The sequence below is a fragment of the Pelodiscus sinensis genome, chromosome 25, assembly GCF_049634645.1.
Source record: "Pelodiscus sinensis isolate JC-2024 chromosome 25, ASM4963464v1, whole genome shotgun sequence".
NCBI classification, from domain to species: Eukaryota; Metazoa; Chordata; order Testudines; family Trionychidae; genus Pelodiscus; species Pelodiscus sinensis.
In genome coordinates, this window is record NC_134735.1 from 23,076,728 (window position 1) to 23,093,296 (window position 16,569).

General features: G+C 45.0%; 1 protein-coding gene across 5 annotated transcripts in view; it reads right to left on the minus strand.

Moving 5' to 3' along the window:
- The window catches only part of EYA3 (EYA transcriptional coactivator and phosphatase 3), a 148,268-nt gene extending 135,249 nt beyond the window's left edge, over positions 1-13,019 (minus strand). For 3 of the 5 annotated variants that reach the window (XM_075908770.1, XM_075908768.1, XM_075908766.1), the window contains exon 1: positions 12,872-13,019. The gene's annotated coding sequence lies outside the window, so the exon portion shown is untranslated. The remainder of the gene's footprint in view (positions 1-12,871) is intronic. The other 2 variants (XM_075908771.1, XM_075908767.1) reach the window with 2 other exon arrangements.
- Between the last annotated feature and the right edge of the window lie 3,550 nt (positions 13,020-16,569).

Consider the following 16,569-nt stretch of genomic DNA (forward strand, 5'->3'; position numbering starts at 1 on the left):
ATATCGCTGTCCTGGTCAGGTGGTCGGTAATATATCCCTACTGCTAATTTTTTATTATTGGAGCATGGAATTTCTATCCATAGCGATTCTATGGAACATGTTGATTCACTTAATATTTTTATTTCATTTGATTCTACATTATCTTTCACATACAGTGCCACTCCGCCACCCACCCGGCCTGCTCTATCCTTTCGATATATTTTATATCCCGGTATGATTGTGTCCCACAGATTTTCCTCATTCCACCAGGTTTCAGTGATGCCTATTATGTCAATCTCCTCCTTTAATACGAGGTACTCTAGTTCACCCATCTTATTAGTCAGACTCCTAGCATTTGTGTACAAGCACTTTAAAAATTTGCCACTGGTTATTTGTCTGCCCTTCCCTGATGCATTGGATTCCTTTGTATGCGGTTGTTTGTCAGCTCTGGCCAATGGTTTGCCCTCTCCCCTCCTCTCTTTCCGACTACAGCTTAGAGAATCTCTATCAACGGATTCTCCTCTAAGAGAAGTCTCTCTCTGATTTACATGCATCTCCGCACCAATCGGCTTTCCCCCATCTCTTAGTTTAAAAACTGCTCTACGGCCTTATTAATGTTTAGTGCGCTAGCAGTCTGGTTCCACCCTGGTTTAGGTGGAGCCCATCCTTCCTGTATAGGCTCCCCCTCTCCCAAAATTGTCCCCAATTCCTAATAAATCTAAACCCCTCTTCCCTACACCATCGTCTCATCCACGCATTGAGACTCTGAAGCTCTGCCTGCCTACCTGGCCCTGCGCGTGGAACTGGAAGCATTTCCGAGAACGCCACCATAGAGGTCCTGGATTTCAGTCTCTTTCCTAGCAGCCTAAATTTGGCCTCCAGGACATCTCTCCTACCCTTCCTTACGTCATTGGTACCTACATGTACCACGACCACCGGCTCCTCCCCAGCACTACACATAAGTCTATCTAGATGCCTCGAGAGATCCGCAACCTTCGCACCAGGCAGGCAAGTGACCATACGGTTCTCCCGGTCATCACAAACCCAACTATCTATGTTTCTAACGATCGAATCACCCACTACTAACACCTGCCTCTTCCTAACTGGCATACCCTCCCCCTCAGAGGTATCCTCAGTGCAAGAGGATACCGCAACATCCTCTGGGAGGAGGGTCCCAACTACGGGATGGTTTCCCTCTGCTCCCGTTAAATGCTCTGTTCCCTTGAGACTTTCATCCTCCTTAAGAACACTAGGGCTCTCAGACTGGAGGTGGGACAGTACTACAGTGTCCCGGAAAATCTCATCAACATAGCTCTCTACCTCCCTTAGCTCCTCCAGTTCAGCCACCCTGTCCTGCAAAGCCCGAACTCGGTCTCTGAGGGTCAGGAGCTCCTTGCAACGGGTGCACACATATGCCACCCGCCCACAGGGCAGGTAATCATACATGTTACACTTGATGCAGTAAACAGGATAGCCCCCACTCTGCTGCTGGGCTTCTGTCTCCATGTTTGTAATGAATAAGTTTAAGTACAAACTGGGATTCTTTTTAAACTTCTCCATGCAGCGGGGGCTCTTGTGCATTTCAAAGCAGAAGTGCTCACATTGAGCCCGGAGTCAGCGGGACTTCCCCCTGGGCTCCACGCTGAGTTCCAACTTTAAAATGTACAAGAGCCCCTATTGGGGCTCTTGTACATTTCAAAGGTGGAACGCGGAAGTGCTTATCGACTAGTCGATGGAAATTCCATCAACTACTCAACTAGCAAATTAATTGCTACTTAACATCCCTAGTAGGTTTAATTAATAGCTACTAACATGCAGTGTGGACTTTAAAGTGTTAGTGCTCACAAGAACACAATCTACTACATAAACACAATTTGGGAAGTTTGTCTGGACAACTGAGGGGCGACCTACTCTATTAAAAACTCCAGTCATCTGAAGAAGTAGGCTGTGCCCATGAAAGCTCATGATACCATCGACATGTTTTGTTAGTCTATAAAGTGCTACCAGACAATTTGTTGTTTTTTAAATCTACTCTATTATGTTCTGCAGAACATAAGATTCCGCCTTGTAAAAAATTCATGTTTGCCCATAGGATTTAATGTTCACCAAATAACCAGTGAAGTGTTTTGTCTTCATGAGTCTGCAACCAGAGAGCTCCAGCTTGCATGACGAGGCTCACTGCTGCTCTCTGCTGCTGTTCAAAAAAGGAGAACAAAATTAACCTAACTCTTATCAGTGTCATTGATGATGTCCAGGAGCCTGTGAATAGGAGTTAAATTAAACCCAAGTATGTTTATGCCTGTACTATGTGGCAAAGCTATGAAATGCAGCGGAAACAGAATCTGAAATTATTCTTAAGGTAAAGATCATGACACACAACAAACAAGGGATCTCTGACCTCTTATTCTGAATCCACAACACTGGGAAAACCATTAGTAGGACTTAAGAGCGGAGAAAAGTCAGAAAACTCCTCCCTACCAACAGATGTGAAAGGGGAGTAGTTCCAGATTTATTAGACACCACTGAGCCAGACTTATGCAAAAACGTGGAGACTCCACACTGGGTAGTGAGAGCACCCCGATGAAATCCTGAGTTCTCTTACCCTTCTCAGTCACTGTTGGCAGGTGATACCAAACTTCTCACCAGGACCTTACAAGTTGAGGCCCCTGCCCCCATGGCATTTGTGTCTTCCTCTCAGACAATCAGGTACTGGAGAAATTTTTCACAGACTGCATAAAGGGGTATTCCAGGGCATTCCAGGAAAGAGGCATAAAATAGAACTACTTTTCTCCCACCTTCTCTCCACAGCTAGCCCAGCTACCTTCCTGACAGGCAGATGGGATCCTTCCAAGAATGAATCACAATTGGGGTTGAAAGAATAAGATCTGTTTTCCTATAAGTGTCAATAAATGTTCATTTCACTGGACACACAAACCAAGGGAAAAATATTTGCATTGATGATGATTGAAATTTACGGATAGGCGAAGAAGAAATATACTGTTTGAGAATTTATTAAAGTAATGTAAGGCTATTTAGCTGGTATTCTTTGAGATGCATTGTTGACAAATTAGGCTTTATTTAATTGTTATAACATTTTAACATTTTGAATCTTAACTTCCACTGTCATTAAATTATTACTGTATTACCCCCTTCATGATTTCCCACAACTGTGAACATTTAAATAAAAAATAAAATGAACATAAGAACAGCCACTCTGGGTCAGACCAAAGGTCCATCTAGCCAGTATCCTGTCTGCCGACAGTGGCCACCACCAGGTGCCCCAGAGGGAGAGAACACAACAGGTAATCCTCACGAGATCCCTTCCCTCTCCTGTCATTCATTTCCAGACAGACAGAGGCTAGGGACACCATTCCTACCCATCCTGGCTAATAGCCATTGATGGACCTAACCTCCATGAATCTATCTAGCTCTTTTTTGAACCCTGTTAAAGTCCTGGTGTTCACAACATCCTTTGGCAAACATATTTATTGTCCACGGAAGTTATAAACAAGTAAAAATTAAAATCTAAGTTAACATAAAGTTGTGGTTGCTTGGCTATCTCAGATGTAACCTGAAGATTTTTCTGAATATAAAGTCCCGAGAAGGTTTTAGTATCACTTTAACCAAACAGAAATAGAGAGATACAGTTCCTTTATTGAGAGTGCATCTAGCTGACTTATGCTCCTGCCTAAGGTAATCCATATGAAAAAGGTTACCTTGAGGCATAAAACAATGACTAGGCACCTACCAGGATTCAAAAGGTTTAAGTGAAGGCTTGCAGCTATGGTAACCAGATTTTCACAGTGAAAACCAGATACCTGTTTCTCCTCTCTCATTCCCCTTGTCCTTCAATCTACTGCCCCCACTTCGCCTTCCTTGTCCTTCAGTTCTATTATTTAATTATTTATGTGCCATCTGGTTATTTTATAGAAAAGTTTTTCATCGAGAAACATTCTAAAAAGATTACACCACATTCAATCACTACATGAACAACAGATTAACCCCCCCCCCCAATGTAACAAACACACTTCCTCATCTCATTTTGTTCACATAAACGCCTCCTCTCCAAATGCCAGTGGAGCTGAAGATGGATTTTATAGAACTTCATTCAGCCACACAGCAGCTCTCAACCCTTTGCTCTTATTTCTCCTCCTGCCACCCTACAGATTCCCCTACAGATTTGTCCCCTACAAATCCTACAGATTTGTCTTCTAGTGACATGATTAAATTCAGTGCTAAAGGTAAGAAGTTACTCCTGGGGGAATTCAGCACAATTTTTTTTTTAAATCTGCAAAATTCAACATATTTTATTTGTCAAAATACACAATATGATCATTCCCATTTAAATTATCTTGGTAATGTATTTCAAAATACCTGTAAAACCAGTGTCAACAATAAAGAACAGCATAAAGATATCCTTTTAAAGAAAGCTCTACAGCAAGCCACTTCCAACTGGAAGGTGCTGGAGAAAGCTGCCTGGGGCCTCCAGAGCAGACACCTGCACTCTCATCCCCCCAGAGCCCAGCTGCAGGGCAGCCCACATCCCAGACACCAGTCCCACCCACAACTCCAAAGAGCCCAGCCATAGGGTAGCCTCCAAGATACAACCTACCCACCCATTCCAGAGCCCAGCCACAGGACAGCCCATAGATATGACACCCCCACCAACCCAAGGAGCCCAGCCACAGGGCAGTCACCAGACACAACCCAGACTTACAGACTGTTGTGTTAAAACCCTCTTAACAATTTCTCCCTGAGGTTAATATGAAACAACACCTGGCTTTACAACTGCTATTTGGGGCCACTATATTAACAACTGGCCACAGCTCCCACAGGGCAGACTTGCAGGTAGCCGGATCCAGTCTGGTATGCTCAGCACACAGTACTGTGAAGATAGTCCACTAGTCCTTCACATCCTATCTGATAAGCAAATGCAGGCTGCAGCTTTGACGTTCCTCTTCTACCCCCCCTCCCTGCCTCTTACACTTCAAAGGTGGAGGCACCCTATCAACTAATTGATAGTCATGATACTTAACATCCTTAGTGTAAGAATAGTGATAGAAATGTAGCCGTGTTAGTCTGGGGTAGTTGAAGCAAAATGCAGGACAATGTAGCACTTTAAAGACTAACAAGACGGTTTATTAGATGATGAGCTTTCGTGGGCCAGACCCACTTCCTCAGATCAAATAGTGGAAGAAAGTAGTCACAACCATATATACCAAAGGATACAATTAAAAAAATGAACAAATATGAAAAGGACAAATCACATTGCAGAACAGAAGAGGGATGCGGGGGGGGGAGGGGGAGGAAGGAAGGTAAGTGTCTGTGAATTGATGATATTAAAGGTAGGGAGAGTGGGATGTTTGTGAGTTAATGGTATTACAGGTGATAATTGGGGAAACTGTCTTGGTAATGGGTGAGATAGTTCAAATTCTTGTTAAGTCCTTGTTGGCAAGTGTCGAATTTTAACATGAATGACAGTTCAGAGGATTCCCTTTCAAGTGCAGATGTAAAAGGTCTTTGTAGCAGAATGCAGGTGGCTAAGTCATTTAGAGAGTGTCCTTTCTGGTTAAAGTGGCAAGAAATTGTTTTCTCTTTGTGATCTTGTCTGATATCTGTTTTGTGGGCATTAATCCTTTGGCTAAGTGTCTGAGATGTTTGTCCAATGTACATAGCAGACGGACACTTTCGGCACATGATAGCATAGATTATATTTCTGGATGCGCAGGAATATGTGTGCTTGATCTTATAACTCACTTGGTTAGGTCCAATAATGGTATCAGCAGAATGAATATGTGGACAAAGCTGGCAACGGGGTTTGTTGCAAGGGAAGGTACCAGGGTTGGTATTAGTGTGGTATGTCCTGTGGTGGTTGGTAAGAATCATCTTGAGGTTAGGTGGTTGTCTATAGGAGACTATGGGTCTGTCTCCCAGAGCCTCTTTGAGTATGGTATCCTGTTCCAATATAGGCTGTAGTTTATTGATAATGTGTTGGACAGGTTTAAGTCGGGGGTTGTAGGTGATGACAAGTGGTGTTCTATTGTTGGTTTTCTTGGGTCTGTCTTGAAGTAGATGGTTTCTAGGTATTCGTCTGGCTCTTTCAATTTGCTTTTTTATTTCTCTGGGTGGGTAGTTGAGATTTATAAATGCTTGGTAGAGATCCTGAAGCTTCTGGTCTCTGTCAGTGGGATTAGAGCAGATGCGGTTGTATCGAAGGGCTTGGCTATAGACGATGGATCGTGTGGTGTGTTCTGGATGGGAGCTGGATGCATGTAGGTAACTGTATGAGTCGGTGGGTTTTCTGTAGAAAGTGGTGTCTAATTTTCCAGTGTTGATTTGTACGGTGGTGTCCAGGAAGTGGATCTCTCGTGTAGAATGGTCCAGGCTGAGGTTGATGGTGGGGTGTAGGTTGTTGAAATCTCTGTGGAATATCTCCAGTGTTTCTTGGCCATGCGTCCAGATCATAAAGATGTCATCGATGTACCGTAGGTAGAGGAGGGGTGAAAGGGGACGGGAGTTGAGGAAACGTTGTTCTAGGTCAGCCATAAAGATGTTAGCATACTGTGGGGCCATGCGTGTACCCATGGCTGTGCCGCTGATCTGGAGGTATAAGTTGTTCTCAAACTGGAAATAATTGTGGGTGAGAACAAAGTTACATAGGTCTGCTATCAGGTTGGCAGTAGTGTCCTCTGGGATAGTGTTTCTAATTGCTTGTAATCCGTCTTCATGTGGGATGTTGGTATATACAGCTTCTACATCCATGGTGGCAAGGATGGTGTTATTGGGGAGGTTATCGATGTTTTGTAGTTTCCTTAGGAAGTCAGTAGTGTCTCGGAGATAGCTGGGGGTATTGGTTACGAAGGGTTTGAGAAGAGTGTCTACATAGCTGGATAGACCAGTAGTGAGCGTGCCAATACCAGAGATGATGGGACGTCCGGGGTGCCCAGGTTTATGGATCTTGGGAAGTAGATAGAACAATCCTGGTCGGGGGTCAGAAGGTGATTCTGTGAGGATTTGTTCCCGAGTAGCTGTGGGGAGGCTTTTAAGGAGACAGTGTAGTTTCTTTTGGTAGTCCAAGGTGGGATCAGAGGGGAGAGGTTGGTAAAATGTGGTGTTCGAGAGTTGTCTGGTTGCCTCCTGGTTATAGTCGGCCTTATTCATAATGACCACAGCACCCCCTTTGTCAGCTGGTTTGATTACAATGTCCAGGTTGTTTTTGAGACTCTGGATGGCACGGTGTTCAGCGAGGCTAAGATTGTGTGTCGCTTGTTGTCGTTTGCGAATAATGTCAGTCGGTGCATTGTTGCGGAAGCTGTGTATATAGAAATCCAGATTGTAATTCCGAACGTCAGGGGGAGTCCATATAGAATTATTTTTCCTTTGGTGTTGGTAGGGGGGATCTGGTAGGTCAGATTGATGTTCAGTGGTGGTTTGGAAATATTCTCGGAGACGGAGGCGGCGAAAAAAAGCCTCAAGGTCACCACAAAATTGTATCCAGTTTATGGGGGACGTGGGGCAGAAAGAGAGACCCCGGGACAAGACAGACTCTTCTGCTGGATTGAGTTTGTAGCTGGAGAGGTTAACAATATTATCCGGTGGGTTGAGGCAGTTGCTGTTGTAGCCAGTGGTATGGAGCAGGTTAGAAAATTTATTGTCTTTTCTTTGTTGTAGGGAATAGAAGTGTGTATAGTAGATTTCTTGTCTGGTGGAACAAAAGTCCTGCAAGGTGTCAGTCGGTGTGGATGTTTGTCTTGAGATGAGACGATCTAAGTTAGAAATGTCATTCTTGATGGTTTTCTGTTTCTTGTATAAAATACTTATCAGGTGGTTTCTTAATTTCTTGGATAGTTTGAGGCAGAGTCTTTCACTGTAGTCAGTGAAGTATGTTGATCTTAGTGGATTGTTCACTTTCAGTCCTTTGGGTACGATGTCCATTTTCTTGCACTTGGATAGAAAGATGATGTCTGTCTGTATCTGTGCGAGTTTCTTCATATAGTTGATGGATTTCCATTCCAAACGGCTAAATGTAGTGCCTTGCATGTAGAATAGTGATAGAAATGTAGCCGTGTTAGTCTGGGGTAGTTGAAGCAAAATGTAGGACAATGTAGCACTTTAAAGACTAACAAGATGGTTTATTAGATGATGAGCTTTCGTGGGCCAGACCCACTTCCTCAGATCAAATAGTGGAAGAAAGTAGTCACAACCATATATACCAAAGGATACAATTAAAAAAATGAACAAATATGAAAAGGACAAATCACATTGCAGAACAGAAGAGGGATGCGGGGGGGGGGGAAGGGGAGGAGGGGGAGGAAGGAAGGTAAGTGTCTGTGAATTGATGATATTAAAGGTAGGGAGAGTGGGATGTTTGTGAGTTAATGGTATTACAGGTGATAATTGGGGAAACTGTCTTGGTAATGGGTGAGATAGTTCAAATTCTTGTTAAGTGTAAGAGTGGGAGAATCACAGGATCCCACCCTAGCGGCTGGTAAAAACAACAGGCCTGACACACCGGTACATCTAGACTACAATCGGTCTGTTGAAAGAAGATATGCAAATTTGGAGCTAATTTGCATATCTTCTTCCGACCACGACCACGTTATCAAAGCAATTTTTTTCTAGAGTGAAAGCAGTTTAGATAGGGTTTTTTTTTTTTTAAAAAGAACCCCCTTTTTCAAAAGAACCCTTCTTACTTAAAAAATGAGGTGCACAGGGTTCTTTCAAAAAGGGGAGAGTTCCTTAGAAAAACCCCCATCTAAACTGCTTTCACTTTCAAGAAAACCTCTTCTGATAACGCGATCAGAAGAAGATATACAAATTAGCTCCGAATTTGCATATCTTCTTTCAACAGATGAACATAGTCTAGATGTATCCTCTGAGTCTACACTGAGAAAGATAGAGAGGTCAGAGATGCAGTTAACCCAGAACTGTGTCAAATAAATCCAGATACCATACATGCTAATCCTGAACACATGGGCTGTGTCTACACTGGCGCGATCTTGTGCAAAAGCAGCCGCTCTTGTGCAAAAAACTTGCTGCCTGTCTACACTGGCCGCGTGTTCTTGTGCAAGTAAATGGACGTTCTAATGTATGAAATCAGGGCTTCTTGCACCAGAACTCTGACGTTCCCACTCAGGAATAAGCTCTTTTGCACAACTGTTCTTGCGCAAGAGGCCAGTATAGACAGGCAACATGAATTTCTTGCGCAAGAAAGCCCTATGGTTAAAATGAAACAAAATACAGGACTATGTAGCACTTTAAAGACTAACAAGATGGTTTATTAGATGATGAGCTTTTGTGGGCCAGACCCACTTCCTCAGATCAAACAGTGGAAGAACTGGCGCAGTCTCATGCAAAAACTCTTTTGCGGAAGAGTTCTTGTGCAAAAACTCTTCCAGAAGAGAGCGTCTACACTGGCATGTGCTTTTGCGCAAGAGCATCCATGCCAGTGTAGATGCTCTCTTGCGTAAGATAGCTCTGATGGCCATTTTAACCATAGTGATAGAAATGTAGCCGTGTTAGTCTGGTGTAGCTGAAACAAAATACAGGACTATGTAGCACTTTAAAGACTAATAAGATGGTTTATTAGGCGATGAGCTTTCGTGGGCCAGACCCACTTCCTCAGAACAAATAGTGGAAGAAAATAGTCACAACCATATATACCAAAGGATACAATTTTAAAAAATGAACACATATGAAAAGGACAAATCACATTTCAGAACAGAAGGGGGATGTGGGGGGGGGGGGGGGAGGAAGGAAGGTAAATGTCTGTGAGTTAATGATATTAGAGGTGGGGAAAGGTAAATGTCTGTGAGCTAATGGTATTAGAGGTGATAACTGGGGAAGCTATCGTTGTAATGAGTAAGGTAGTTGGTGTCTTTGTTGAGCCCCCCGCGGAAAGTGTTGAATTTTAGCATGAATGACAATTCAGAGGATTCCCTTTCAAGTGCATATTTGAAAGTCTTCTGGAGTAGGATGCAGGTAATTAGGTCGTTGAGACAGTGTCCTTTCTGGTTGAAATGGCAAGAAACTGTTTTTTCTTTGTGATCCTGTCTAATATCTGTTTTGTGGGCATTGATCCTTTGGCGAAGTGTCTGAGACGTTTGTCCAATGTACATAGCAGACGGACACTTTCGGCACATGATAGCATAAATTATATTTCTGGATTTCTGCATCCAGAAATATAATTTATTTCAGAACAGAAGGGGGATGTGCGGGGGGGGGAGAGGAAGGAAGGTAAATGTCTGTGAGTTAATGATATTAGAGGTGGGGATAAATTATATGCAGAAATCCAGAAATATAATTTATGCTATAATTTATAGCCATGGAATAAGCCCTCCGCCACAGCACTGCAGTCAGGACAGTGTCCCCAATTCTTGATTTGATATTTTATTCCATCCATGCTCTCAACATGCTCTAACTTTCTATACTGGAGGCAGTGTCCAAGATAGAAGATAGAACAAGTTTATATCCAGATAAGGCCACTTTGACTACAGCTATTGCCTTGGTGTCTATCTCCCTGTCTGTACACTCTGCAAACCAACAAATGCTGCTATTAAAGAAGGGGGAAGTGGGAGAAGGTACTTTGCCTGATGCTTTGGCCACATCTAGTATATCTAGCCCTCCCTAGCTTCCTCACGCCTTTACATCTAGTTGCAAACCCCATGAGGTAGGTGTATGTCTTACTGGCCAAAGTAAATATTGCTATAATCTTTGCAACCCCCCCCCCCCATTAATCATTACAGTACATCATCACATTATGTAGTATCCTGGGTGGTGATACTGCAAGCTGATCTCTACTGATAGATTGTTTTATACTCTTTTAGAGCCACATGGACAGAAGAGTCTGTATAGACCAGCTGGCAGGATCAGGACTGCAGACAGTTAGTTCCCTGTGCAGAAAAATTGTCATTAGTCTCAGATGTGTGTTGACCAGAGTAGCACTTAATACAAACTAGCAGTCTCTGTCACAAACCCTGAAGTCAAGCTATTGATAGGATTAGAAAGGTAAGGAGAAGAGAGTTGCCTTAAGCCAGTGCTCACCAACCAGTAGATCAGGATCTACTGGCAGATCTTGGAGCCTTTGACAAGTGATCTTGACATGGCCAAGAGGCTATCAAATGCTGGCACTTCAGCTGCCCCTTTCCCCTTTATTAGAGGCAGCAGCACAAGGCAATAGGCATCCAGTCCGCAAAGGAGCTAGTTTTTAAAAACTCGCTCTCCTCACAGATCAGTACCCACCTGGCAGGGGTCTTCTTGGGAGTGAGGCTGGAGCACACTGGCTGCTGGCCCTGCCCCCAAGGACTGTAGACTAATCGACTAACCATTAAGAATTCATGAGGTTACTCAATTATTCAATTAACCAATATTTAACATCCCTACTTGTGATGGGCCACTTCTGTGTACTGGTGAATTAGTACCCTGTAAGCTTCACCTAGATGGGGTAATGCTACATAAGAACGGCCGTACTGGGTCAGACCAAAGGTCCACCTAGCCCAGTATCCTGTCTACCGACAGTGGCCAGCACCAGGTGCCCCAGAGAGGGTGGACCGAAGACAATGATCAAGCGATTTGTCTCCTGCCATCCCTCTCCAGCCTCTGACAAACAGAGGCCAGGGACACCATTTTATCCCCTGGTTAATAGCCTTTTATGGACCTAACCTCCATGAATTTATCCAGCTTCTCTTTAAACTCTATTATAGTCCTAGCCTTCACCGCCTCCTCTGGCAAGGAGTTCCACAGGCTGACAACACGCTGTGTGAAGAAGAACTTCCTTTTATTAGTTTTAAACCTGCTACCCATTAATTTCATTTGGTGTCCTCTAGTTCTTCTATTATGGGAACTAATAAATAACCAACAAATTATGTTCTTCTACATGCTTCACAATTTTATTCTTTACTATTGTTTCAACTAATTTGCCCGCTTCTGAAGTTAGACTTACAGGTAACTGATTAATTGGTTACCTGTTCATAGCCCTGGTATGTGTGGCTAACTAAAATCATGCCAGACCACGGATGCTGCAGGACCAGAGTGTGCTGGATTAGAGAGATTCAACCTGTAGTAAATGTATCAGGGCTCAGAATTAGTCAGCCAGTATCTAGGATTTGCTACAGGCTATGTCTACACGAGCAGCTTCTTGTGCAAGAACTCTTTCTTATTTGGAAGAGTTCTTGTGCAAAAACTCTTCCACGAGAGCGCGTCTACACTGGCATGTGCTTTTGCGCAAGAGCATCCATGCCAGTGTAGACGCTCTCTTGCGTAAGAAAGCTCTGATGGCCATTTTAACCATCGGGCTGTCTTGTGCAAGAAATTCACGTTGCCTGTCTACACTGCCCTCTTGTGCAAGAACAGTTGTGCAAGAGGGCTTATTCCTGAGTGGGAGCGTCAGAGTTCTGGTGCAAGAAGCCCTGATTTCACACATTAGAACGTCCATTCACTTTCACAAGAACTCACGGACAGTGTAGACCGGCCGCAAGACTTTGTGCAAGATCGTGCCTGTGTAGACACAGCCACAGTGACGGCCACAAAATGGAAACAGCCACGTGTAGACTGACAGGCCAGTGATGATTTCACAGAGCTGAAGCCAGGAAGCCGCCAGTGAGTTCTCCCAGACCAAGCGGGAGAAGCCCCGAGGCCTGTGGCAGCGCACGGCCAGGCACCAGCAGGGCGCGACGGACCGACCTCAGGAAAGGCCGGAGCCCCGCGAGAGGAGGGGCGAGCCCGCCTGCCCCAGCGCGGAGCCACGTGCGGCCCCCGACGCGCCCGCGGGCTGCGAGCGGGGCAGGAACGAGCCGAGCCCCTCACGCGGAGGGGGGCTCCCCCGCCCCCGGCCCGGGCAGCACCACTCCTGCCGGCAGGGGCGGGGCCACGTGCGCGGGCAGCCGCCTCTTACCGTGCGGCGGCCCCGGGCCCGGCAGCGCGCCCCGCGGGGGACATGGCGGCGGGTCAGCACCAGGAACGCTCAACTCGGAGCCCAGCCAGGGCAGCAGGACCCGGAAGCAGAACCCGGTGACGCCGGAAGTGACGCGGGCGGGGCGGGGCGGGGCGGGGCGGCGCCTCCTTTCGGCCGGGTGGGGTTAGTGCAGGGCTGGGTCTGTCCGCCAGCCTCGAGCCTCGCTCCGCGGGGGCTGGGGGAGGGGCAGTGACGGCCCCTCCCCCCCAATAGCAGCAAAACTCGTGGAGCCGAAAAGACCCGAGCTGCCCGTTTGCAGCGGGCCCGGCCGCTCTGGGTCCCGGGCTCGGCGGGCCGGTGTCCGGGGACGCTGGTGACTGAGGCGAGGGGCTCTGAGCAGTGACTCCCTGCAGCCCCCCCCCGCCTGCGAGCTCCGCGGGGCCCTGCGGGTGGGCGGCCATTCCCTCGGGACGCTGTTAGGGGCGTTGGGCAACATCCTGATTCGCTGCATCGCGACGGGGGCACCCTGAGTCCTCCAGTGTAGGCGAGTGAGACGCAGCTGGGGCAAAATGCAGGACGATGCAGCACTCTAGAGACTCACAAGATGGTTTATTAGGTGATGAGCGTCCGTGGGCCAGACCCACTGCCTCAGACCAAACAGTGGAAGAAAACAGCCACCACCATAGATACCAAGGGGTACAATCAAAAAAATGAACACACATGAAAAGGACAAATCACATTGCAGAACAGAAGGGGGATGGGGGGGAGGTAAATGTCTGTGAGCTAATGATATTAGAGGTGACAATTGGGGAAGCTATCTTTGTAATGGGTGGTGTCAGAATTATCAGTTGGTTTCATTAACATAGTCATCAGCATTGAGGAATACAATGGCACACCTTTTATCTACTGGTCTGATTGCTATTTGGTGTTTGGATTTCAGGGACTGTATTCCTGTCCCTTCAGCAGTGAAGAGAGTAGAACGATGTGATGTCAAGGATTTCACAGTTAATTATTTTTGAGACAGGCAGTGTAATTCCTAAGATTAGGTTTTCATACCTTGTGAGGTGTTCAGTCAGATCATTCTTTTTTCTTATAAATCTATGTGAGGTCATGTTAATTGTAGGTGGTGCCATTGAATTGGTTCAGGCGGAGTTGGTGTAAAATTCTTCTACTTCTCCACATTAGTTTGATGTCAGGTATGACACTGTGTGGAATACATGGCCACTCAGTGGGTACGTCTAGACTACAGGATTTTGTCGACAAGTTTTGTTGACAGATATTGTCGACAAAACTTCTGTCGACAAAGAGCGTCTAGACTACATTCAGTTCTGTCGACAAAGCAGCTTGCTTTGTCGACAAAACCCTGTAGTCTAGACACAACCCTACATGCAATAACACCTTCTGTCAACAGAAGGTGTTATGCCTCGTAAAATGAGGTTTACCATCATCAAAAAAACTGCTGAGTTCTGTCGACGTTATGTTGACAGAACTCAGCGGTAGTGTAGACGCAGGTATACTTTTGTCGACAAAACTCTAGTCTAGACACACCCAGTATAATTAGGTATCGGTATAAATAGGTATCACAGTGGTCTCTGAGAGTATTTAAGATCATGGACTACAATTGTCAATTCTCTTGGGAGGCAAGGTTGTGTTTCAATGTCGACTTCACCTACCAGAAATCACAATGTAAAACACATTAAAACCCTCTTCACAATACTGATTCTTTCTACGATAATTAAACAGTCATTTTCTCTATAACCATTTGTCCTCTACTGCCTGTGACCCTAGGCTTCATATTCTTCATAGAGCTATATTTGTGATCTGAATGTGGCATAACTCAGCTATGTTTTATGCAAGATGGGTCAAGGAAAGGTTATGGTTTACTAACTATTATCCCATTTGTATGCATACATTGTTTCTGTATCTGAAGTTAGAATTATTGACTATGCAACAATCACAACTGTGGTTTATTTTTGAGTAAGGTCCACCAGGCAGTATGCAGAAACTTAACAAATAGTCTTGCAGGGCCTTTGAGACTAACAAAAGATGTAGATGAAACAAAAAGCAGGACTATGTAGCGTTTTAAAGGCTAACAAGATGGTTTAATAGGTGATGAGCTTTCGTGGGCCAGACCCACTTCCTCAGATCAAACTGTGGAAGAAAATTGGCATGACCAGATATACCAAAGGGATATGAAAAGGACAAATCAAATTTCAGAACAGAGGGAGGATGCGGGGGAGGGGGGAGGTAAATGTCTGTGAGCTAATGATATTAGAGGTGATAATTGGGGAAGCTATCTTTGTAATGGGTAAGATAATTAGCATCTTTGTTGAGACCTTGGCATAAAGTGTCAAATTTAAGCATGAATGTCAGTTCAGAGGATTCTTTTTCAAGTCTGGTGTTAAAATGTCTTTGAAGATGTAGATGGTATCATGAGCTTTCATGGGCACAACTCACGTCTTCAGACAGTATGCAGTTAGTCTAGATGGGACATTAAGAAGGACAATAGGTCTTTAAAGGTAGTAATCACACTCCTTCCTGAGAAGTTTGCGGGAATGCTCCTTTGACATCACAGAGTCATGTGATCATGTCACCTGGTACTTTTCCACAGGAAGGGAATCAGGGTCTACTCCAAACAAAAGTGCTGCCATATGCAAATCCTGGTTAAGACTGGGGAGTGAGATAATCCAGATTCTGCACCCCCATCTCTATCCTGCTCACTGGCAGTCCTGTCCTGCTCACTGGATCCCTCATGTTTAGCTCCACCCCAGAACCTAGGGGAGCTTACAAAATCCGACCAACCCTGGAACACCCAGAAGAGTTAATCTGGCCTGAGGTCTTGAACCTCAGTCCTACCTACCCTCTCTTTCCCCAGGGGGTTGGAATGCCAGGAGAGTGAGGAGTCTCAGTTGGGGTCACATCAGTGAGGTTTGGAGGGGTTGTTTTTTTGCATCTCACTTGTGTGGTCCTCAACCGATTTTTCTGTAGGTTGGCAGCCCCTGACCTAAAACAGGTTCCCTGCCCCTCCCACAAATAATGACAATGATGAAACCTTTTTTGTTGGACATAATATTTTATTTAAAAATGAAGCCTGGCCAACAAGCCCCTAATTGGGGCCAACCCCTCCCCCACAATCTGGCCACAGAATCATAACACTTCTGCACCCCCCCACACACACACACCAACCAAAATATCTTATGGCTCTATATGAAACCATGCTACGCCCACATATTGAATACTGCGTACAGATGTGATCACCTCATCTCACAAAAGAGATATTGGCATTGGAAAAGATTCAAAAAAAGGCAATAAAAATTATTAGGTGTTTGAAACAGGTCCCATATGAAGAGAGATTTGAAAGATTTGGACTTTTCACCTTAGAAAAGAGAAGACTAAGGGGGGATATGATAGAGGTCTCTAAAATCATGAGTGGTGTGGAAAAAGTGAATAAGGAAAAGTTATTTACTTATTCCCACAATGTAAGAACTAGAGGTCACGAAATGAAATTAATAGGCAGCAGGTTTAAAGCAAACAAAAGGAAGTGTTTCTTCACTCACTGTACAGTCAACGTGTGTAATTCTTTGCCAGGGGATGTGGTAAAGGTGAGGACTGTAACGGGATTCAGCAAAGAGCTAGATAGATTCATGGAGGTTAGGTCCATCAATGGCTATTAGTCAGGATGGGCTGAATGGTGTCCC